Below are 23802 nucleotides of genomic sequence, written 5' to 3'. Positions count from 1 at the left end.
ATTCTTCTGAAATGTCTGAAAGGAGCAACTTCATTCCTTTTGGCTTTGCTGCTTTTCTAGCTTGGTTTTGCTTGTTTGTAAATATTGGTCGATGTTTACAAACACTTCTCCCCTGCTCTCTTACAGAAAGCTACTGCAAGGCAAAAAAATATTGGAACTTGTTAGACTGTGTTTTTAGTCAGTCTTGGTAACAAGTACTTTATTGACAACTCTGTAATGAAACATGAAACCTGTTTTGATTTTTGTTAACTAATTTTCTACATGGATTTGTGATGGGGTTTTTTTTGTTTATCTTGTTTGGTCTTTGTTTGTTTCTTTTCTAATTCTGTTACAGCTGGCAAGTTTCATCTGTCTTTAGACCTTCCACATATAAAGAGGACAAAGGAAAAATTGAGAGCTGAAATTGTAGCTCTACTGCACTTTTTTACAGTGTCATATGCTTTTACATCTCTTGTGACTTTGAAAAGCTGTGAACTTAATCCAGCCTGATTTTTAAAATCATTTTTGCATGATCTTGTCTCTTCCTCATGCATTGTTCCATGGGAGGAGGTGACTCCAGCAGCACAGTGGCCTCACATATTATTATTTTAGCTCTCACGTATTAATTATTCTTTTTCTTGGTAGCCCATCAGTGTCTGTATCTCTGTAACCCAACACTGTTCTTATGGATTTTGCTGTTCCAAACCCAGCAGCTCCTGAAATAGTGATAAACAAGCAGGGGAAGGTATGAATGAATTAACAGTTATTAGCAATTACTGTAAATGGCACAGAATTACCAAAGCAGGAGGGAGGTATTAGAAGTGTAATTTCCACTTAAGCATAGGTTGATAGGATTGCACAAAAGAAAGTAAGCATAATAGTGAAAATAAGGAGATTATGCAAGTAAAGACTTCATCCCAAACCCTAATTAGTGAGGTTATCTGCATTTCAGCTTTCACATTTGCTCGTTAGAAGCACTGGGGTTTTTTTTTTTTCACCTTGATTCATATTCTTAGAAAATCTTATGCCAGGATTCTGACCATAAAGATTTTACATGATACTAATGTACAATGTGTATTCAATTCTTTGTCTTATTAAAAAAAAAAAAAAAATAAAGATGCTTTATGGAAAGCTGTTGGCCTGAAATACAATTATTCCTATTAATTTCCAGGGAGATAAACCTCAGCAGTTAAGCAGTGCTAGTACATCAAGCTTCTTTTTTGACCAAAAATAAGTACCATTAATTTAAATTCAGTGAAAGACATGGCTAAGGCAGTGTTAAATGCTCTCACTGTTAAAAGAAAGTAGCTTAAAAGTTTCATGCATAACAGTGGAAAGCATTAGCTTGTCTTTATAGGCTTTTGTACATACTTAGGATGAAACAGTTGGCTCTAATATTGATGGTTAACATGTCTGTTCCCCCACTCCAGCCTGTGAGGATTTTGTATTTTTTGGGTGGGCTGCCATCAATTATTTTAATTTCTTTGGCAGAATAACCAATCACTTCATCACCCTTATTTCCTATTGCTCTGTTTCATAATGCAAGCTGACACATCTGTTTCTTTCAAAGTCAACTTACATCTGGTTTTGGCTCTGCCTGGGTCGTTTCATTGAGCAGGTGGAAATTGCTGAGGCAATGGACATATTAGGTAATACTTGTCTTTCCAAAACACTTTTTTGGATAATAGAAATTCTGAAGAAAATGTGGAAATCAACAGGTATCAGAAGGTATTGCATACTGAGAAAGAAAATAATAAATTGACAAAGAAAGCAACAAGTGGTCTGTGAAGTGGTGACATCTAAGGCAATTTTAAATTGAACTTTTTTGTATTAAAATGCCCAGTGGAAAAAGTGTCACAATGCAAAAGTTTTGAGAAATGCTGCTTAAGTTCATCGTGTCTTTTTGTTCTTTTGAACTGAATAGGGAAGATGTGGTTCTTTCTTATTTACTAGTTTAGCAGTGTAAAAATTAAATTACTGAGCAATCTCTGTGCTTGAGTGTCTGCATTTGGGACGAGGAGGAGGGAAAATAGGAGGCATATGGAAAAAGGAATCTACAAGGTTTATTTCTTACATCTGGTGTGGTTAGACTGTAATCCTTTTGGTGGTTAAAAACTGTAATCGATAAATAGCATTAAATGAAGTTTAATGTTAAAACCTTTGGTTATTGTGAGGATTTTACAGGGGGGTTTTTTTTGGGTGTTTTGGGTTTTTTATAGGGGTTTTTTGTTGGTTTTTTTTTTTTTTTGGTTTGGTTTTTTTGGTTTTTTTTTTTGGTTTTTTTTGTGTGTGTGTTTTGTTTTGTTTTTTTATTTTTTCCTGAAAGTTATTCTTATTTCTTTGTGACAGATCCAGCTTGGTTTTCACTGCCCACCACAGTAAGAATTCCCTCTCACCTGATGAGCTAAAGACACGACCCCTAAGGACTGCCAGACTGAGCACTGCCGACTGCCTGGTCAGTGAGTACTCACAACCTGACTTTTGTGTGCTATTTGCTCACAGATGTGTTGGAATATTGTTGGCCAAAGTTGTTCCATCTATGCTTCAAACGTGCCTGGGAAGATCTCTGCAGGAAAGTGTTTTTGTAGAGGAAAGCAATTTTTCTCAGCACTTTGCTTTAAAGTATCTACTTCAGTCTTTTCCAGCCCAAGTGAATTACTTCAGAAGGCCCCACTAAAAGAAATCTGCTTTTTTCCTGTCTACCTGCATGTTCATTTGTGGGCATTGCTCATCCTGACAAATTCAGAATCAAATGAGGGTGTTAGGAATTTATTGCTCCTGGCATCAAAATATTTTTTACTTCACTGGAATGAGCCTTTTGTTCAGATTCTGAACACAAAAAAATTATTTAGTCTGTATGACTGGCTGCATACAGTTCTATATCTGTGTATGGACAACATATGCTATGCAGAGAACAGAGAAAGAGAGGAAACCTTCCCATTATCTGTTCTTTCATGGTGTCTCTAATTCTTGGTCAGAATGCTCACAAGACACCCTACAATTTAATTACTGTTGTACACATGCTCTGGGAATTCAGGTAATTATATAAAGTACCACACTTATCCCAGTGTATCCAGCACTGCAAAGGGGCTGTCCTGCTTAAGAGTCACTCAAGAGTAATGGGAACATAACCTTTGGTTGATGGATTCCCATCAGGAAAAAACCAAAATCAAACCCTACTTATGTTCCCAAAAAAAAAAATCTGTCCTCTTATGGATTTTAATTTTATTGAGAATAATTTTCAGTGAGACACCTGAGAATTCTTACTTGAGTAATTTAATTCAGTGGCAGTATTTCATGGGAAGCTCCTTCCAGATTGTGCCTTTTCTAAATCTCTCATTTGGAGTTAGTTTAATATAACATTTTAAATTGTTTCACTTGTCTTGAAAAGCGTGGTAAAATAGTGGGGTTTAGATATGGCAAGCACCAAATTCTGAGGAAATTCTTTAATTCACACTGAAAAAAATCAACGCGTTCTTCTGCATTGTTTGCAATGGGTCATTTGGTTGTCATTACATATTTTCTACTGGAAGGTTAATTTCTGTCTCCAGGTCTGTACTTTTTCAATTTTTAGGCCATTAAGATCCATGCTCCATACTTATAAAGTAAATTACACCAAGGGTCTGATCTTTAATTTTCTTACACTACATAAAATTTGAAAATTTAAAGTGATGGAAACAAGATACTTCAGTATAAGGAATCCTTCAAAATGAGAAAGAAAATATGGAGGGTTGTGGTGGTTTTAAAATTTATTTTTAATATTTTACAAGTCTAAGTTTGATGACAGTTTTCTACCAGTACTATGTGGTTAGAAATATGAAATAGGGGATTCCTGAAATCTGTGTTGACTATTATAGATATATCTATCTGGGCTATGTATAAGTTATTTGTATATGCTCTGTGTCTATGTTCCTGTATTTAAGGGACCTTCATAGCCCATCTTTAAGTAGGTAAAGAACAGATTGACAAGTACTTCCCACAGCAAATTCCAGGAGAACAAGCATTAAGTGATAAAAGATACTGGTTCCAGAAGCTCTCACTTTTCCTCTGTATCTCAACAGCAGTTTGTCAGGGAAAGGTTGCAGAAGTAGGTCCTTGGTGAGAATTTCAAAACACCTGATAGCTCAATCTCAAAATCCCCTGCTGTAGTCTTGGTTTGTTTGTTTTTTGCTGTCTGTTTTTTAAAATAACACCAAATGATCTCCCAGGGTCAGACAGTAAGTCAGTAACAAAGCTGAACATAAAACCAAATAGATAATTCCCTGCAGTAATTGAGGTTGACAATATGCCTGCTTAAAACTGTCAAAATGGTGGCTAGATCCTGTGCATTGCTTATTTTCATTGCTCTGGAAAATACTGAGGCCAGGAAGGATTTTCAGGTACTGAAGAAAAACTTTTCTTCTTGCTCCCATCATATGTCTGGGGGAGTTTGCTTTGGGTTTAATTTGAGTCCAGACACAGGCTGGGACATGGAGCTCAGTGCTGTGTGTGAGGAGCAGAGCTTTCCTTCCCTGGCAGTGAAATATTTGCTTTAGAGGATGTCCAGCAGCTCCTCCAGCTGGGAGAGGCTCCTCACTGAGCCCCAGGACAGGGGAGGAACATGAGCACCTCCAGATCCCCTGCAGCATGGTGCAGCAGCTGATTTGGGTTTCATTCTGGGCCTTTGGGGTTCTGAGAGATGGTCTGTCTGTAGTGGGAGTGTTCCTTAGCTGCTGGTTTGGGTTGGGAATTTGCCCTGGGTTCTGTCCCAGGTGCTGGTGGCATCACTTGTTTTCAGCCTGCTGTAGGTGCTGTCTGTCCTTTATTTCATTCCTAAATTTGTGTTCCTGTGCATTTCCTGGTGTGATGAGAAAGTGCTGGGAACTTCCCAGTTAATTCCCTATTGTATGGTTTGCCCAGCCCTTCAGCACTGCCTGTTTCTGCCTTATAATCTTTATGCATCTGTCAAAAACTCACTGTCAGCCCCCAAACCACTGTTGAGGCTCATTTCCCTCCCCTGTGCCCTTCTCCAGCATCCTCTGTGTTCTTCAGAGGCCAAGGCTGTGACATCAATATTTCAGCATATTTGTTAGGTTCTTTTTTTCTTTTTTTAATTTGATTTCTCTTCAACAAAGGCTCCTATCATCCCATCATAGTGGATCAAAGCTTTTAGAAAGTAACTACCTTAGAGGAAAAAGCTTAACTTCTTGAACAAAACCCTTCTGGACTTATCCTCAAGGGAGGACTCAGTTTCTTAGCTTTATGCATCTTGACAGGAAATTTGTGTCTTCTGAGGGAGTTGGAAGAAAACAGCCTCTTCATCACTGCCAGCTTCTGTGCTCCTCTTAGTTCCAGGTCTGGAGGATGCAAATTTTTTGGCATTTTTAGTGCTGCCACTCTGAAAAAAAAAGAGCATATTCTATATGGTTTGAAAACCTTCTGCAAACTCCCATTGGTATAAATAGTCAAAACTGCTTGAGCAAATTGCTGAAGAAGCCCTTTTTTTACTGTCAGTCTTGGATGCTCCTACCATGTTGGGTTTATTAGTTTGCAATGATTTTGAAAGGGAACAGAAGTTAACAAATGATACGTTCTTAAGTATTTCTATCTTTTATTTCTTAGGCAACTCACAATCAGGGCTTGATAAGTATTAGCACTCACAAATGGAGCCACAAAACCAATGCAACTTCTGCTATTGATTTTTCTCCTGAGTAACTCTTGGTAGCAAAGGCAGGTTGCCATCCTGTGTAAGCATCAAACTTAGAGTAAATTACTCTAAATTATAAACTAACCAATAAATCAGCATTGCTACAGTGTTGTCCTCCCATTCCTCCCCCCATACCTGAACTGTGTATCCCAAATAAGAATCAATGTATCAGAAAATTGTTTTAATTTTTTTTTTAATTAAATACAGAAAAAAATGAATGATCTTCTGGAATTACCAGCAATAATTAAGCCTGGTGAAAGAGCAGGGGCATAAATGCAATTAAAATTGGTCATTGTAATGTGATAATTACAGAAGTAGAATTAAGGTGTTGCCCATGCTTTTGTAAATTTTGCTATATCACCAAATACCATTTTTTTTACATTTTTGTCTTTGTTTGAAGTTCAGTAAGATATTAATGGGGCTAACCAATTTTACAAGTGGTTTTAAATTAATCAGGACATGTGCCCACACATTGGCCTTAGCACTGCAAGCATATTTGTTGGGAGAGGAATTTATTTGGCAGCATTCTTTAAGACCCACCATTTGATATGAAGGAGATGAAGCACTGCCATTTCTCAAGTACTGCATGAGCAGATGAGAAATTGAATATTACTTTGGATAAATTCAGGCCTCTGTCAGATGTATGGAAGATGGGAATAATTCAACCAGAACAGTAAGCCTAGGATAATTTAAAAATAAATTACTGTATCTTAAAATATTTTAGTGGACTCTAGATATGAGTGTTCAGACTGAGAAGGATGTAGTGAAAAAAACTAACTATATGAAAATACCAAATTATCACTAAAGGTCAAGAAAGAATGTACTGTAAAAGATAACTGGATGTTTGAAGTCCTGTTGTTTGTTTTGTTTGGGGTTTTTTTTGACTGACTACTATGTAGCATACAAAGTTGAGAGTTGATAAATAGATGCTGATAATATTTGCTATTTTATGAGAATTCTCTTTGAGTCAGGTACAAGTTTTATTAACAATAATGTGCATTCTGTGCCATGACATTGTATAATTCATGTATTCTTCCAATACCTCAGTGGGATATGAGATTTTGTGTGAAAAAGGACATTGTATAATTCATTTATTTTTCATAAACTTGAGTGGGATATGAACCTCTGTATGAAAAAGTCTCTGTGGGGGGAAAAATATTTGAGTTTTGACCTTTGATTTTTCTAACTAAGGGCAAGTTTTAATATATGTCATAGTTTTAAAAAGAAAATTCATCTTTTGCCTTCTGTGGGAGTCTGGGAGTGTGGGGGAAAGGGTGGGGGGAAATGCTGTGGGTATTCAGGCTGGCCTGGAGTGGCAGCTTGAGGGTAATGTTAGGATAATGTTAGGATCAGAATGCTTCTTAAAGTGAGACTGAAGGGGACAGATCTTGCCTAGAAATTCCAGAAATGACATTTTGTGCATTCTGGGGCTATCATTGGAGAGCCCAAAGAAAACAGTTACAACTCATGACAGATTATTCTCTATAAAATAGTCTGTGTAACCTGCTACAAGCACTGAATAGGGGTATCTGGCATGAAGGAAAATGTAAAATCCTGTCTGTGGTGCAGTAATCTGCCCTTTATTTATGGTTTTATTTCTTCCTTCCTGTACTGAAAACTCAGCACTGACAATTCTAGATTTTTGTGCAACTGATTTTGAAGTCTTCCTGGAAGCTTGGTGGGGTTTCAGAAGAAGTTCTGTGTGTTTGAGAATGACGTAGACCTTCCTGTTTGGTGATGAATCCTAGGCTGAACTATTTCAGAGTGAAATAGTTTCCTTGTGAAGGATCCTATTTCCCTGAGAAAGGGAAAGGTTCTCAGTCAGCATCTGTCCTGGTAGAAACCCTCTGTCTGTAATTACTTCGTGACTGGAGTTTGAGGTGCTGTGACTGTGTGGGTGTCTGATAAATGGTTTTGGGGGAACAGAGCACACATATGAGGAATGAGTGGATAAAGCTGCATTTCAGTTCCATTCATTCCAGACCAGGCTGATGCCTTTGCCTTCATGAACAGCTTATTTTTGTGTATTTAACAAAAGAGAAAAAAAGGAAATCTTTATGAGAAGGGAATATTGGTAAATAGATGTTATCTTTTAGGTTTTTCCTTAGCTTTTTATTGCACTGTTTTTGTTTCTAGAAGTAACAGGTACAAATAAAAAAATACAGTTACAAAATACAGTCTGATTGTGAACAGCCTGAAATTAAATCACAAGTTAACTTCTAGTGAGCAGCCTGTTTCTTAGATAGGATCTTCAAAAATCAGGTGTCATAGAAAGAAAACAGAAGTAGATAAAAACTAAACTGCCATCACAGTGAGAATCAAGATATTCAGTGTTCCCTGACTTTGTTGTATGGGAAGCATCACCCCATCAGTACTGACAGCTGCATGTGCTTGGTGCTGAAGCTGGGACACGAGTGAGGGACAGAGAGCCTGAGGAACAGCTCAGGTGTCGCTCTGGAGATGGTGGTGCTGAGTGCAGGAAGGGAGAGAGGTGAGCAGGGCACCTGCAGGGGTAACTCAGCTTTGCACACCAGGGACCCTCCAAGGGTGCTAATCTTGATAGAGGAACGTGCCAGTAGGGCTTGGGAGAGCCCTGTGCCATTCCATGGGCTCTGTGAGCCAACATGACCCATACCACAAACAGGCTTTGTTCTGCACTCTTATTCTGCCTTTGGACTTGAAGCTGTGTGCAGGGAAGGTTGTGGTTTGCTAATTGTCTTCAAGCTGTTATTTACTCTCGGTGTCACTGGGCCTTCTGCAAGTTTGCATTGACATAAATACATCTCACAATGTTGGCACCTTTACCTGAAATGGGAAAACAGCATGGTTACTATTGTCTTACATCATCTACTGCAGAAAACCAAAATGTACCTCAGGGTGAGTTTCATCAACTTAATTTAGAATTATAAAGTCAATATAACTGGATTTTTATTTGACTTTACCTTGCACCTGTGCACTTATTTTACTGCAGATGGGTCTAACCTTCCTTTTTGAGCACATGCAGCAGAAGCAGCTTTGCTTCATGCAGATCCTTACTGACCCAGCTTTTTATACCCCCTGGCAATCTGCTCTGTGCTTGTACAACACCAGGTTAATTACAGCCTTGTGAACAATCTGCCTACTGGTAGAGAGATTTTTTTTTTTTTGTTCTTTTGCTTTACAAGACTGCATCTTCTTATTTTTTTTAATATTAGCTTTGTCATAACTGTCACATGGCACGTTTCACGGCCAGTTGAAGTTTCCCTCACTTTAGCAGAAATCCAGCTTTTTATGCAGATACCCACTTTTGAGAATGAGCATCTGCAGCTACTCAAGACACAGAGATGCTGGTGAATGTGTCTAGGCATCTTCATTTGTTGTGCTGTGTTGTCCCTGAATAAATACGCAGAATATCTGGCAGTTGAGCAGTCACAATGCAAAAAGAGAAACACACTGGTGTTTTGTTATGTGATAGCTGGCTGTGCCACTGATTATAAAGCATGTAGCTGAACCCAAGGGGAAGAAATTTTTCTTTTTAAAAAGTATTCTAAATATTTTTCTTATCTCTATTTTTTTTGTCGATCTCCTTAGCAACAGAAACAGATGTTTCTTTTCTCTTAGTCATTACATTCAAAGAAAGTAGCTGCTTCAAAAATAAGGAAAGCAATTTCTATGAATTGGGTAGCTATTAATTATTGCCAAGATGTTTTAGGATGATAATAAGACATGCAACAATTGGCTTTTTTCTTTAATTGAAATATAGCTATCTAGTTAACCTGTGCTGGTTAGGTGAGCTAAAATCTATCTGCTCTTATAGTGCAGTTGTGTGATAAAGACAAGAGTGAGCTTGAATATTTCTGGTTTATTGAGGAGATACATAGTATCAATGTGCACCTAATGTTTTATTTATTTATGACTTCAAAGCAAGTCAGTGAAGAGTTTGCCTTGAAGACAAAGAACTAAATATGCATGGCCTTACAAATATATATTTTTGTATGTCAATTTATGATATGAAATGGTATAATTAATTTTAAATGTGGACTTTGTTTTACAGTGATGCTCTTTTTCAAATTTCTGTCTTTATCTGGACTTCTATTTTACAATTTTAAGCTTTTACTTGGGTTTCAAAACGGTTTAATCTGATTTTCATCTGTATGGGCACAAGTGCCTTCCTAATTCACAAGAAACTGGCACATGTAGATGAGATTTAGAGAGAAATGAGTTAGGACTGCAGAATCAGGATATGGACTCGTCTCTGTCAGCCACGAGAAACAGAGTCACCTCTGAAGTTTGGAGAGAAGGACTTCTGCTCCCCTAGTCCTGAGTGATTGTCATTTAAGATAACTGCATGTGTATGGACCCACATTTGTGCTTGAAAACCAGTGCAAAAAACAGACCTTCATTCCTGATAATGTTAATATGTTTAGTTCATCTCATGGAGTTTAGTAGCAGTGTTGAAGGGAAAAAGCAGTTGTTCAGATGGGTGAAATTGGGCAGCCTTACTCTCAACTGGGGCTAAACTGGCTGTTCTTTTTTTTTACAAGCACATTCTCCTGCAGCATGCACATCCACAGCAGGAAGAAGAAAACAAAGCCTTTGACATGAATTTACTTCAGAAATTTACTTCAGAAAGAACCAGCAAACTTAGAGAAGGAACAGGTGAAGAAGATTGGTGTTATGGCACAACCTTTAATCACAGTTGTTATTCTCCCTGATGTTTTCCTTTTTCTTAGTCTCCCTCCAACCCTGAAAATAATAATTCTGACTGAGACTCCTTTAACCGCATGTCGGTGGCAAAAATGGTTTTGAAAAGCTTTACCAGAGAACCGTCTGGAGCATGTGAGGGCCAGGAACACTGAGAACTTCCTCCATGGCAGAGCTGATGAGCTGGGAGGAGCAGTGAGCAGCAAAGCCTGGCTCTAGTCCATTCACCTGGCCAGCACATCAGACACATGGGCAGTGCCCAAATGCTGCTGCCCTCGGTTCAGGGGAGCAGGCCTTGCTGCCCCTTAGGTTCTGCTAAAGCAGGGCTGGAACCATCTGCGTTCCAGTTGGATGTGCAGAATAACCAAAAATACAAATATGAGACCATCCCTGATTGCTCAGTAGGTGCAGAGTCTTGGTGTCTGCTGTTGGCTGGAGGTGGGCACAGCTCCCCAGGGGTGGGAGTGCTGCAGGAAGCAGAGCAGCATGGTTTGGGCAGGGCTGGCTCTCAGGGAGGATTAGCACTGCTGTCTGCCCACCCCAGTGGAACTTCTGTGAATGGCTGAGGAGTAAAGGTGTCTTGTGGGAGGACCTCAGAAGGGAAAACTTTCATCAGTTGTGGCCAGGGACAGTGCTCCAAAAATGGCAGGAATATTTATTGCAGCACAGAGTCTTAGAAAAGGACAAAACCTTGGTGTGTAGGCATGGAGGAGCCTGCAATGAGTATCTGCTTGTCTGTAGGCAGTCATTGCCTGATGCTGGCTGCTGAGGGCATTAAGTGTTATTCCTACTCAGTGTTGAGTTTACTCAGTTATTGTAGGTGAAACAAATGTTGGCACTGTGAAATAAGAGAAGCTAAATGAAATCTTACTGCCAGGGTCACCTTCTGTAAGTGAAATTCAAACAGGTGTATGAGCTCTTTGGTCATGCTTTCCATGCCAGCCTTTGGTTCATGCTGGCTCTCTCCCAGCTGAATTATTGTAGTAGGAGGCCTTTTCTGGGGAGCAAATGGTGCAAATTCTGATGCACCAAATTCAAATTCTGGTGGTGCAAGTTCTTTGATGATAGCTGCAGGTAAGCAGTGAGGCAGCCCTTTGCCGCTTGAGGCAATAATAGCCATGAGTGTGGCTCTGTGCAAGACACCCTGTTCTGCAGCAGTGCCTGGAAGTTGGGGACTTCAAAGTGGAAAAGGACTAAGCTGGTTTGTGATAAGAGCAGAAATTTCACTTCCCTGGTGTCTCCTTGGCTGACCATCCAGCCATTTCAAATGTTTCCCTTGGCACCAGTTGTCTTGGTGTTTCATGGGTTTTAGAAAATCATTGCTTACGTATTGGTGAACTTTTTGAATAAATGTGGATCATTCCTACAGGGTATTTTAGAGGAAATTGCAGATTTTCTTTTGTCCTCTCTGTTTGTTTCATATGTAAGTTGTCGGTTACTGCCATAGATTTGCTTACTTGAATAAGAGAGAATTTAGAAGAAAATGACTAATTCTTTCATCATTCAAGTGGACAAAAAAAAATAACACTGGCTAAAAAGAAAGTGGTCTCAATGCCTGCACAGTTTCACGGACACAGCTCCTCAAATGCTGCCATAGCAATTGGGGGCCTTTTTAACCTTCCTGGTAAATCAACCCTTAAGGTAAAATAGCTGATAATTCTGCAGCTCTTCATGATGTCTGTCCACAAGTTATTTTTAAACACAGACTTGTCATGAAGAATACTTCTTTGATATTGAAAGAATGAATTCCACTCAGTTTAACGCTAATGAGAATGAGACATGTAAAATCAGTATTTTGAATTATATGTGAGAATATAGGGGTTAAATATGGCCTTTAACTGGACAGAATATTCATAATATCTGTTGAGGGGTTTTGTGCATGAAGATTTGTGAGGGTAATTTGTTGAATCAATATTCCTGACAGGCCTGTTTTATGTGTGGTTTGTCTGGGGCTGGGAGAGGATTGTTTTGGTTAGTTTGTTTGTTCATAGTCTCATTTTAAGGAACAATCTGAATTAATTGCCTTAGGTCGGTTCTGTTGACACTGTTTATAGTGTGGTGACACTGTACTCTTGGAATAAAAGAAAATATGTCAGAAAGAAAGAAATGAAGAGTAATTGTCTTCAAATGTTTGGCAGCAACCACTCCAAGACTTCATAGTTACGCTAAGTTGAGGGTAAATTTTCAATAAAAAGATTGCATACATTAGAATCACAGAACCCAAAATTAGGTACTGATTTTTAATTTTTCAATTTTACTGTAGTGATTATTAATTATAGTGACAGACCCTAATCAGGCACATGTCAACACTGAAGACCATTTTTTGTTATATATTTCAGGTATGCTCTTAAAAATATTACTATTTTGAATAAACTTGCAATATAAACACTTTCATAGAACCTGCTGTTGTGTGGAATTCATTGTGCTCTCTAGAGAAGTGTAGAATCTGTGGAAAAATGCTTTTCATCCACCAAAGGAAATAGGAAATTTGACAACATGCATTTGTCTACAAAATGCGAAGCAATATCTGATGAAATATGCTTTGTCAATAAAATAAATTGCCAAACAAAATGTAATCCTTCCTCAAAATGCATTTAGCCTACACAGTGAAATAAGCCACTTCCACAAAGTGCATTTGGTTGCTTGAATTATTTTGATTTGCTGTCTATCAGAATCTGTAGATAGTGTCTTGTGTCTTTTTTTATTGTCAGACACTCTATATCAACCTTTTTTTACTACATATAGGTAAAATACATTTAATTTAAAGGTAGACATTAGATAAGACAGGTATAGGTATGTACATATATGTACACATATATGTATGGAGTTGTTATAAATTAAAAGATAACTTGGGGTCTGTTAAAAATAAATGTATTTGGCTAAACAGAAATTTATTGCTAAGCTTTTGCATCTCATGGAAACAAAAATACACAATGCTACAGTTGGAAAAGACATTGCAGGTCTAACTCCTTCACCTCGAGTACAAATATTTTCCCAGTTGTGTCAGGAAGAAACATAGATAGGAATGTGTTTATTTTTATCATATGTAACAAAGTAGAAATTACTTTTAAAATGTTATTTTATGAATTAGCAGCTCTGTAAGCATACAAAGCATATTTATATAGAACTGGTTGAATTGCACCACTGCTATTCCCTGGACGTGGTGCAGTGTTCCAGGTTCTCCTTCCAGCCAGGATGTTTCTGTAGGTAACTTAAATTGAATGGAGTGTGACTGCCTGAATAAATAATAATGTAATAATTGTTGAGCTATTTTTACATTAATTTGGAGGGCATTATTATTCCTGTCCCTTCAGCTCCACGTTTCTGGGCTAGCACAATGATAATACATTATAAAATCCATGTGAGCATGGCACAGCAGGAAGATTTGACAGAAAGCTCACTGAGCAAGCAGCAGACTGATGTATATGTGACATACAGGAGCTGTTTTTGTCTGAACAACTTAATCACTGAAATGAGAGATGAGCCCAAGTACCTGAGGATAACTTGGGTACTTGGGTAAATGTCAGGGCTGTTGCATTTTCTTCTGTTTTAGTGTAAAGCAGGATTGCTCACTCTTTCCTTGCGTGATTTAATGCAGTAAATCTTTATGGGAGCTGTCTGAAAATTATTAGCTGTTGTAGAAGAAACTACGTAGTAGAGCTTTAAATTATGGGTTTGAATTATGTATCATTTAATATTTTATTACATAAATTTATATAGCACAACTAATGAAATACCAATTAAAAAAAAAGGAGTCATTATTTTTTAAATGTTGCTATTGAACATCAATCCATTCTTTTTGCTTCAGCTTGTTAGTCCACCAGTGATTAAATTGCAATTACACTTCCCCCTAATATATTTCACAGTTAAAACACCCTTGTGTTATATGAGTTTGGGAAACAGGGGTACTGCCAGAGATTAGGGCTGCAAAGTTGGGCTTGAGGCATTTTTAGCTTCTGTGTATGAGATAGCAAGGTTTATGAATTGGTGCTTTCTGCATCTCTTCAACCTAGATTTTGAACTTTTCCACCACGTCTGCTGACTTAGATGAAAGGCTAAGAGATCTCAGAGATAACAAATTCCCTGCAAGATGGCAGAGAATTTTAAATGGTTGTGTGATGAGGACCTCCCAGAAGAGAGAAAAGATTTCAAAATGCCTCAGCTCTAGAAAGGTGTCCATTGGTGAATGCAGCTGTGGGGGCACCAAATTCAGTCAATCAAACACAGATAAACACCTTTTATATCTGATCAACTGCATTTCATCACTTCCACTGCTCACAGAATTAATAGCTTTTGTTGAGAAATTAGCAATGCATGATTTAAAATTATATATAGCGTTTGGGTATTTTGGAGTTTTTTGTAGTTTGCACATCTTGCTTTTTACTACATTTTCTAGCAATATCTCACTTTAAATTACTATGTTGAGTCTTCATGAAAAATTAATATAAATAGTGGGGAAAATTAAGTGAAAATGTGTACAGACCTGATAAAAATTTGGTGAGGTTGTACTGTAACTGTAGATAATTCCATATCCAGTCTCTGAGGTAGTCTCTTGCAGACTCTGCTGTATATTTGCCCTTGGATGAAGGAATAAAGTATCAAATTATTTCCCATTATATTGAAATTGATTAGAGATAAACAATATTTGAGTTTAATTAGTTTCACGGAAGCCTAATAATTGGAAGGCAAAAATGAGTGCTATTCCAATCCCAGTGTTGAAAGTGTATAGAAAATGCTGGAATTTTCTCCAGTTTAACATTGCATTTAAGCATTCTAGTTGTTTCACAAAGAGAAAGGAAATGTGCCTGTTCATTTGGGTTTATTCATAAGGTGGTATTACAGACAGAAAAATGGATGCACTTCAGGAATAAAATGTCCTGCATAAATTTTTAAAGTACATTTCTAAAACCCTGAAATGACGAATATTAAAGCAGCTTTATACACACTGTGTTAGAGTTTTGTAGCAGCTGCCTAAAGTGATAGCAACCAATATTTTTAGTCTTATTTTTTTCTGGTCCTGTTTTATTCTCATTTTTCCTGGTCATTCTGTGTTAATGTGCTGTCTCAAGGCTTTGAGTGTCACTTGATTCCCTCTTGCAGCAGTTCCTCTCGCTCAGGTTCTGTTCTTTGAAGGAAATGATGATAGAAACTGATGATATCTGTTGAGCACTGATAAGAACTGCATGAAGAGCGGTATTGAGAGTTGCTGGCCCTAAGCATTGCTGCTGCAGAGCACAAAAAAGCAGTGAGTGCATGGTGGTGTTTGGCCTTGGGCTCCTGCATGGTGCCACCTGCTCAATTCATCCATCATCACCAACACCAAACATCTTCCTGTCGCCTCTCACTGACAGGGGGGTAAGCTGACTCACAAATATTGGTTGCCAAGTGAACCAGGATCTTATTCGCCACTAAAAATTAGTAAATTACTGAATTTGTTTATATTACCATAAGATTAATAACATTGCTAGATGTTTAAAACTCTGCAGGTAACTTACTGAAGACCTGCTCTCAAACACTTGGATGGGATCCTGCAAGGATTTCGGCATTCACTCTGTAGTTATTTTGGTTGGGGTTTTAGTGCATTAATTATTTGATGTGCCAGAGTGATTTCTGTCAGTTTTAGTTTTCAGTGCAGTTTCCCTGTGCTCTGTGACACAAACTAAAGCTGGTAGCAGCTCTTTTGATCTGAGGTTTTCACTGTGGTGGCTTTGCAGCTTCTTCAGCCATGAGCTGCTGGCATGGACGAGCTGCTTTTGGTGGAGCAAGCCTGTGTTTGCTCCTCAGGAGTCAGCAAATTACTCCATAACATGGAAAGGGCCTTAAACTGTAGTTTTTGGTGTGCACCTGAAATTTTCTTCTTTCCTTTGACTGTGATGTTTTCTGTCACAAAATCTGCCAGGGACCAGTGGTCCCCAATGTGATGAGTGCTTTGTTTTGCTCGGGTTTACTTTCTGAATAGGCTCCCAGCATCCATGTGGGTACAGAAATGATATCCCACCAAACTGGCACAGTGATAACGCACACCTTTGGATTTTCTGTCTTTTTCTTGTGTGCTTGCCATGTTTCAGTTCCTGCAGGTTTGGGTTTGGTGTTTTTTTAAATGCTGGAGTGGACTTTCATGCCTGTGTTTTCAAGCGGCTGTTTTTTAATTTCCCTTCTGTGTGACTGTGGCTGTGTAGGAAGGGGCCCAGGGAGCAGTTCCCCATTGAATAATTCCCCTGAAATTCCCCTGCCTCCCCTTGCTTTCTCAACATTAATTGTTGATTTGGAAAGAGTTATCAAAACCAGGAATTAGACATCACAATCAAGATATTTCTATTTTCAATCTTTCTCTGCCAGTCATGGTGGCTCTGGCTACACTGGAGTAAAATTTTATGATGGTTTTTTTAATATAAACCTTACAGTGTGTGTTGAAGACAGTATGTTAGAACTAGGATTTTGAGACAGTTCAGTTTGTTTCTTTTTATATTGAGATTCTTCATGAAAAATGTTTGCTTAAAAGTGGAGGAAAATGTATAATATTTGTGAAAATCAAATGATTCTTGATAGCACTGGAAAGATTCATTTCTTGGGAAAGGGTAACTGCAGTCTTAATCCATAATTTAGAAAGATGAATCATTTGGAAAAGAAAGTCATAATAAATGTTCATTTAATTAGTTTTGCAGAGGAAAAAAAAAAATGGTGAGAAACATTGACATTAAAAGAAGTATAATTTTAAATTAAGCTCTAAATGAGAATTGCTGTATTGATAAGTTCAACAAAAGCAAGTGTCTAAGGAGACTTCAAAAAGCAATGTGTACAATTTATCAGAGTGAAATAGCTTTGTGCAAACATGTATTTTGGCAAATTATTGAAGTGAGCATTGTGAATGCTTTTTTGAATGGAGTGATATGCAAGCCTTCATCCAGGAGTTAATATATCACCTGGAAAAAGCACCAGCTATCTCCATGCAATTTTCAACAGTATGTGCATAATTGCAGAAAGACCAAAACACAGCCTTCAAATTAAGGCAAGGAGCTTACAAGAAAAATTAAACCACCAGAATATAAATGGATTAGCAGAAGAGAAGAAGTTAAATATAAAGAAAATTATCTAACATGAGACTGCTTACTATATGAGTTTTATATTAATATGATATTATTATGTACTGATTGGTACATGAACATATTTTTTTTTAAATAAATTTGATCTGAAGGAGTTTCATTGACCTTATGTACTGGGATGTTGCATCTTGTGTTCTTTTAAAGGTGAGATTGTAGAAGCAGTACAATGCAAACCTGCGGTTAAGTCCTTGAGAAAGCAATCTGTTAAAGCAAGCAAGGCTTTTATCTTTTAAATGTTTTGTTATCAAAACATAGCAAAGAATATAAATATATACCAATGCTTGTTGTTCTGATCCATTTCTTTTTAAAGATGTTTGGTTTGTGTAGGGAGAGTCCAAGTGATGCCATGTTCAGGTGCAACATCTCAGTTTGTATCCCTCATTCAAAAATAAGTATTTCCAACTCAAAATTAAATTACTCTACTGTGGGTAATTAATTTCATGGCTGCAAATGACAAATCCTCAACCAAACCAAGATGTTTTTTGTCTGAATTATTGCCACAGTAAATAAGTGAAATAACATCTGCCCTGGGTGAGAGAAGGGAAGGTAGTTTGAAGTCTTGAAAGCAGCAGAGACGTGAAATAGTTATTGACGTGAATGAGTAATTGATTGATCAGGTAATAACTATCCTAATTTAAACCTGACAAGGAAATTGATAGTTGATATTGTTAAATATCCTCTAATGAGGCAGAAAGGAGATGGAAGAAAGGCAAGAGTGCTGTGAGTCTGGTGTGAGAGTGGCTTTGATAAACAAATGCAATGTGGAATGACTGGGAAACAATGGGACACCATTAAAGGTACAATTTTCGAGTCATTTTGTAGACTGTAGGCATTATGTCCAACATATACAATGGAGGAAAATGAGGGAAATTACTGAAACTAGGAAAACATGGCATTATGCTGTATTTGCAGAGTCTGCATGTGCCCTACATTGTCATTACCTCCTAATTATTTTAAATGAGCTCTATAAAAGCATTATGCCATTCCTAAACTTCTTGGTGAGTTTAAGCATCTGGATTCTGATTTTTTTTTTTTTTTAATATTTGATGTCTATATTTGTCTGTTTTATCTCACATCAGATCCATAGGATTTGCAACTAATTAATAGATTTACCACTTTATAAATGTTAGTGTGTAATTTCCACTTCTAGGTAAGTTTGTGAAAGAGATCATAAAAATGACAATAACTTAAATTCATAGATTATTTTTTCCCTTAAATTATTGTTGGTGAACTGTCATAATGCCGCAGAAAAGAAGGCAAAAGTTACTGCTTCTTGCAATTGTCTAATATATGCTTGTAATTTGGTAACCTGCTCTCCAGGGTAATTAAAGATGTAGTTTATTCCCAGAATTCTAAGGGAAAGGATCAGAAATATTTCACTGAAGGACCAGACGATGTGCATTAGCCCCTAAGTATAGGGAAATAAGTTTATGGCTTGTAATAATTGTGATAATCATTGTGCTTGGGTAACTAAGAACCCTTTATTGATCATGTTAATTATTAACAGCTATTGAGGATGCATTCTAAAAATGTTCCCAAAATTAATCTACTGTACTAAGCTTTTATTTTCTGTATTTCTTAATGAAAATAATTTAAAGGAATATTAGAGTTAAAATCAAATAGTTTGAATTATGGAAAAAAAGGAAGTACTCAGTTGCATAACTTTAAGACTAAAGAGCCTGTGCTACTTCAGAATTTGTGCATAGACAGCAAAAAGAAAAGGAGCTGCAGTCATAATTAGGATGATCTTTTATCCCATGTGGTTAGAATTTTTTTTTGACCCCAATGCAAATTCCAATTGCTTGAAACTGAAGTTTTGTGTGTTTCTAAAATTAACCAGAGCTAAACTGTGTTTTTCTAAGATAGTATTCAACATGTTATCACACTACATTTTTTGTAACTATTGCTTTGGAAAAATGGGAATTTTGAGTGGTTTTTATAGGCTGCTCCACTGGGGTTTAATGCAATTAAGAAACATTACTGTGATACAGATCACACTCGATTATAATAGTGGCCATTATGGAGGCAGAGAATGCTAAAAATAAAGTAGTTAGGCACCAATCTTATGTTCATAGTAGAAAGAACAAATACCATGAAAGTAGTATGTATCAATAGTATATTGAAAAATTATTTGGTAATCATGAAAATATGCTCTGATGGCAGAGTTACTCAAGCTCTCTCTGTGCCACAGAACTTGATAATTTGGGCTACAAAAGTTTTACTATTTTTTGAGGAGTTTCCTATAGGAATTTGTTGCAAGAGGACTTGGGCTTTCAATTGCTTCTTTAACTGAGCCCAGTGAGTGCAATTGTAGAACAAGGTATCATATGTGAACTTTAATAGAATCCTCTTGCAAGAGAAAAAGAGGATGTTCTAAAAAAAGTGAACCAGCTCCAGTGAGGAGGCACATGCTCAGATATGGACATTATTGGGAATTACATGAATGAGGAAAAAATTATGATGATATATCAGTTGCTTCCATCATCTCTTGGTCTGAAGTGATTTTCTTTTATCAATGCATTTTTTCTGAGATAATGGCATCTCCTGAACCAATCAGTTCCTATTGCCAGTGGCACTTAGCTCCTGTTAGCACCCAGTGGAACCATCAGCTCAAGTGAATTAATCTGTGACAGGCTGGGTGAAGGACAGCAGCATTTATCATCTCTGAGCTCCTGGCTCTCACAGCACTGCCAGGCTGCATCCCTGCTCAGCAAAGCCCTTCTCACCCAGTGCATGAGCAGGATGGCCCATGCCTGCATCTTTGTGTCCTGTTTGGCTTTTGGAGCATGTGATAACGAGGAGTGCACAGCAGACCAGGCTGGCTTGGTTTTTACAGTTGGAACGTCCTGTTGAAACAAGAAATTTTAGAACTAGAGGTGAGAAAATTGAGGCTGTAAATAAAAAGACATCTTGCAAGACTGCAAGAGCAGGAGAAAAGAAAATACATAACATCTACCCCAACAAACTACAAAATTATCTGAATATAGTAAAAAACACTATAGGCAGGGTAGTTAAGGAGGCAGGCTTGGTATGGACTTGAAAAGACCATTATTTTTCCAGTTAGGAAAATGTAATATTTGTTCTGCTTAACCTAGTACCTGGGGCACTTTTAAGGACAGAGGATAAGGGATGCTTATTTAAGGATGTTTATCCTTGGGTCTTAATGTGTGGAGCTCTGGGTCTATGCTGTTTTCCTTGCTTCTGCCTCACTATTCCTGTCTTTACATCTGAATTTTAGACTGACTTCCTCTACATTTGATAAAGTCCTAGACAGATAAATTCTGCCAGTCTATGGGACAGACATGCTCATGCTATAAACTCAAGGGAGGGCTGCCATTATTTTTCCCAGTGGTGCAAAATGGAAAATTTATTGGCATTTCATGTACATTCTCTCTGTTTGCTCATATGGGTTTTCTTTGGGTGGATCTCACAAGGCATCCTGTCTGTGGCAGAGATTCCAGACCTGTGGCACTGCTGAGGTCATGATTAGGCAGCCACAGCCACTTCAGAACCTCCCTGAAGAATCTTGCAGACCAAGAGCAAGTCTAAGCTGTTGGAAGTTTGTGTACCAACAGGTAAAAAAAAAAAAAAAAAAAAAAAAAAAAACCAAACAAAAAAAAACAAAACAAAAAAAAAAAAACAAAAAACAAAACACAAACTTGAGAATTAATCACATTCTGTCCATATAGTGTATATTTCTTTTAAAGGATTCTGTGGTAGAAAGGCTCCCTCATCCACAGCATACCTGGAATGAAGCCTGCTTTCCTGGATTACAAGATTTTATTTCTTTATTTTTCCTCCTTTTTCTTGTTTCCCTTGTGGTTAGAGCATTTATTAAGTTTCCCTCAAAGGAAATGTCTGATTTTTCATAACTGGAGAAGAATCAAATCTAAAGTGATTGTCATTGCAGGAAGATCTGTGATTGTAAATGTCTTAAGTATCAGTTGTCCTTAATGGGCTGCTTTGCTTCTCTTAAGGATTTTCTTCAAGAAAAAAAAAGAAAATAAAAAGAACAAGAACTTGCCTTCATGAGTGTGCATAAGTGTCCAAGAAATCAAACGATACTGTAAATTGTCTCATATGGCAAAGAATTCTGCTGTAATATAACTAGCTCGTTAAAACTACATCTTTTGATAGAAATTTTAGCATTTGAAATGTAATGTCATAAGATAAAAGATGAGAAAAACCTGAGATAAAGGTACTTGGTTATGAGTTAGGCTTTTTTGGTTTGGTTTTTTTGGTCAAGATTTTGGCTTGTTCCAGGTAGACTGTGGGACAGTGAGAGAGGAATGGATTTCTCCAGTGTCTGTCACGCCTGTGCTTTTTCCTTACTGATCTCTTCTAGAGTCAGTATCTGCCTTTGATTGTGTGTATTTTTAAACTCAGATGCTTTGTTTCAGTCTGGTGACTGATTTAGTCCTTGTATTTCAGTGCTCCTTCTTTCTTCAGGAGCAGTTTGAGTGTCTGTGTGGCTGCTCTGTGTGTATGAGGGATGGGTGCAATCTGCACCTCATTGATTAATGCCCATCTGTGGTAATGGTGACTCAGCACTGGCATCTCTCTCCATCACTAATGATATCTCATAGGGTTGGTTTTGTAGCAACACCTATCAATATAATGATTTAATTATGTTTTTGGTCAGGGTCTGTCTGTCAAGTGATTTGCTGCTCTGATGTCAATCATTTGAATATTAGTTCAGTACCTTCTAAGTAGATAATGTCAAAGTATCAGACTTGCAATCAAGCTGAATTGAAGAAATTATCAAGTAGCTCTATCAAGGGGCACATGCAATTCAGTTGAAAAAAACCTCAAGTTTTATGGTATAGCCTTTAAACAATTTATGTGCTTTCTCAGATTCCTGTGTTTGTGTCTGGTTGTGGGTTTTTTTAAGAAGAATAACACCTGACATTTTTAAGCTTTTTATCAGGGCTCCTAGCAGGTTGATGATCGTGTGACTTGCCAGGGGTGTGTTTTCACCCTCAGCTGCCAATTGCACAGAGATGAGAAATAAAAGAAATGGTTCTTTAATTTGCATTTCTCTCTAGCTATCATATTTCAGTGAGCCGTGAAACACTGTGGTCTTTGGTCTTGGTGTACCTGTAGCCCGAGTTTAATCAGGTATTCAAGAAAAACCTTTAAACCTGGTGGAGATGCCTGGATTCTACAAAAGCCTGGAACATGGTTCTAAGTTTACTTTCTACAGGATGCTGCTCTGTTCATCAGTTAGCTGTTGTTCAGATGCTGAATAGAGTTTGATATCAAGACTGGCAGTAATTGTGGTTGTAATGAATGAATCAATGATTTTCAGTGGGCTGATGCTGTATGGGAAAATAATAATGCAAACAAATTGAGAAAAAATACTGCCTCAACTTCAGTAGAGGCAGTCACTGTCATAGTTAAAAGAACCAAATGGAGATCATTTATTCTATGAGAACTTGAGGAAGGACTCTTGGCAAAGTGTTACCTTTCCCTATGCTGATAATGGCCACTGAAAAACTGCATTGAGACACCCAAATCTGAGTCCTTTATTGGCCAAAATGCAAACAGTGCAGGTAGTTTAGTGAAACCAAAATTAACTTTTTCCTTTCGTTTGTGATGTTCTTAGACCTTTGTTAGGAATAATTGCTTCTTCAGTAGTACACATAGCTTGAATTAAGCTCCATGCTATGTTGTTGAGAGGGAGTCATTTTTGTGTGTATTGTTTTGCAGTTTGGTAGTAGTTCACTCCTCATGTGCTACAACAAAATAGATAATCTTAAATGGTGTAGATTTGACTTAAAGTTAAATATTTTGGAGGTTTGATTCATGGCATTAATACTGTCTTAATTTTTCTAAGCTTCTTGCTGCAGCTAAGCAGGCAGAGAATGAAGGCTGTAAATATCAATTCTGTATTCACGGCAGCATTGCTTGTTCCTAGCACAGGGTTTAAAGGAAGCTATATACATAAAATAATTTGCATGTATAAAGGCAGCTCTCAACTTTTTTTTAAAAATTCGTTTGCACTGTAAATTATATTCTGGTTCTTAGTCTGACATTTCAACCCTGTGATCAACATCTTGGGCAATGTCAGAAATCACCCAGTCCAAGCTGAATGGGAGGATGGAATTGTGCCTGAGGAAGTCTGTGCTTTTCTGTTCACCAGACACTGTGCTAATGGGCAGTTGCTCCTGTGATTGCTGTTTTCCCCTGTATCCAGCTTAGCAGCACTTCTGGCATGGATGCAATGGATTGTGCTCAGCCTTTTGCAGTTAGATGTTAAATGTCACCAAGCGTGACACGTCCAAGGGGCAGTGTTCACAACCTGCTCTTGAATCCAGCCACATAATCAATCTTTACTTTATTAGTGGATAC

At 37.6% G+C, this 23802-nt stretch overlaps 1 protein-coding gene across 10 annotated transcripts in view; it reads left to right on the top strand.

Annotated features, from left to right (window-relative positions):
• Positions 1 to 23802, top strand: part of TENM2 (teneurin transmembrane protein 2) — a 615620-nt gene that overhangs the window by 58768 nt on the left and 533050 nt on the right. For 9 of the 10 annotated variants that reach the window (XM_063168605.1, XM_063168602.1, XM_063168601.1 and 6 more), the window contains exon 2: positions 2329 to 2434. The gene's annotated coding sequence lies outside the window, so the exon portion shown is untranslated. Of the gene's footprint in view, positions 1 to 2328; positions 2439 to 23802 lie in introns of all 10 variants that reach the window. The other variant, XM_063168597.1, reaches the window with a different exon arrangement.

The sequence above is a fragment of the Melospiza melodia genome, chromosome 14 (assembly GCF_035770615.1).
Source record: "Melospiza melodia melodia isolate bMelMel2 chromosome 14, bMelMel2.pri, whole genome shotgun sequence".
Taxonomy (NCBI): domain Eukaryota; kingdom Metazoa; phylum Chordata; class Aves; order Passeriformes; family Passerellidae; genus Melospiza; species Melospiza melodia.
Note: the sequence above shows the minus strand (reverse complement) of the source record. Positions and strands in the feature narration are given on the sequence as shown.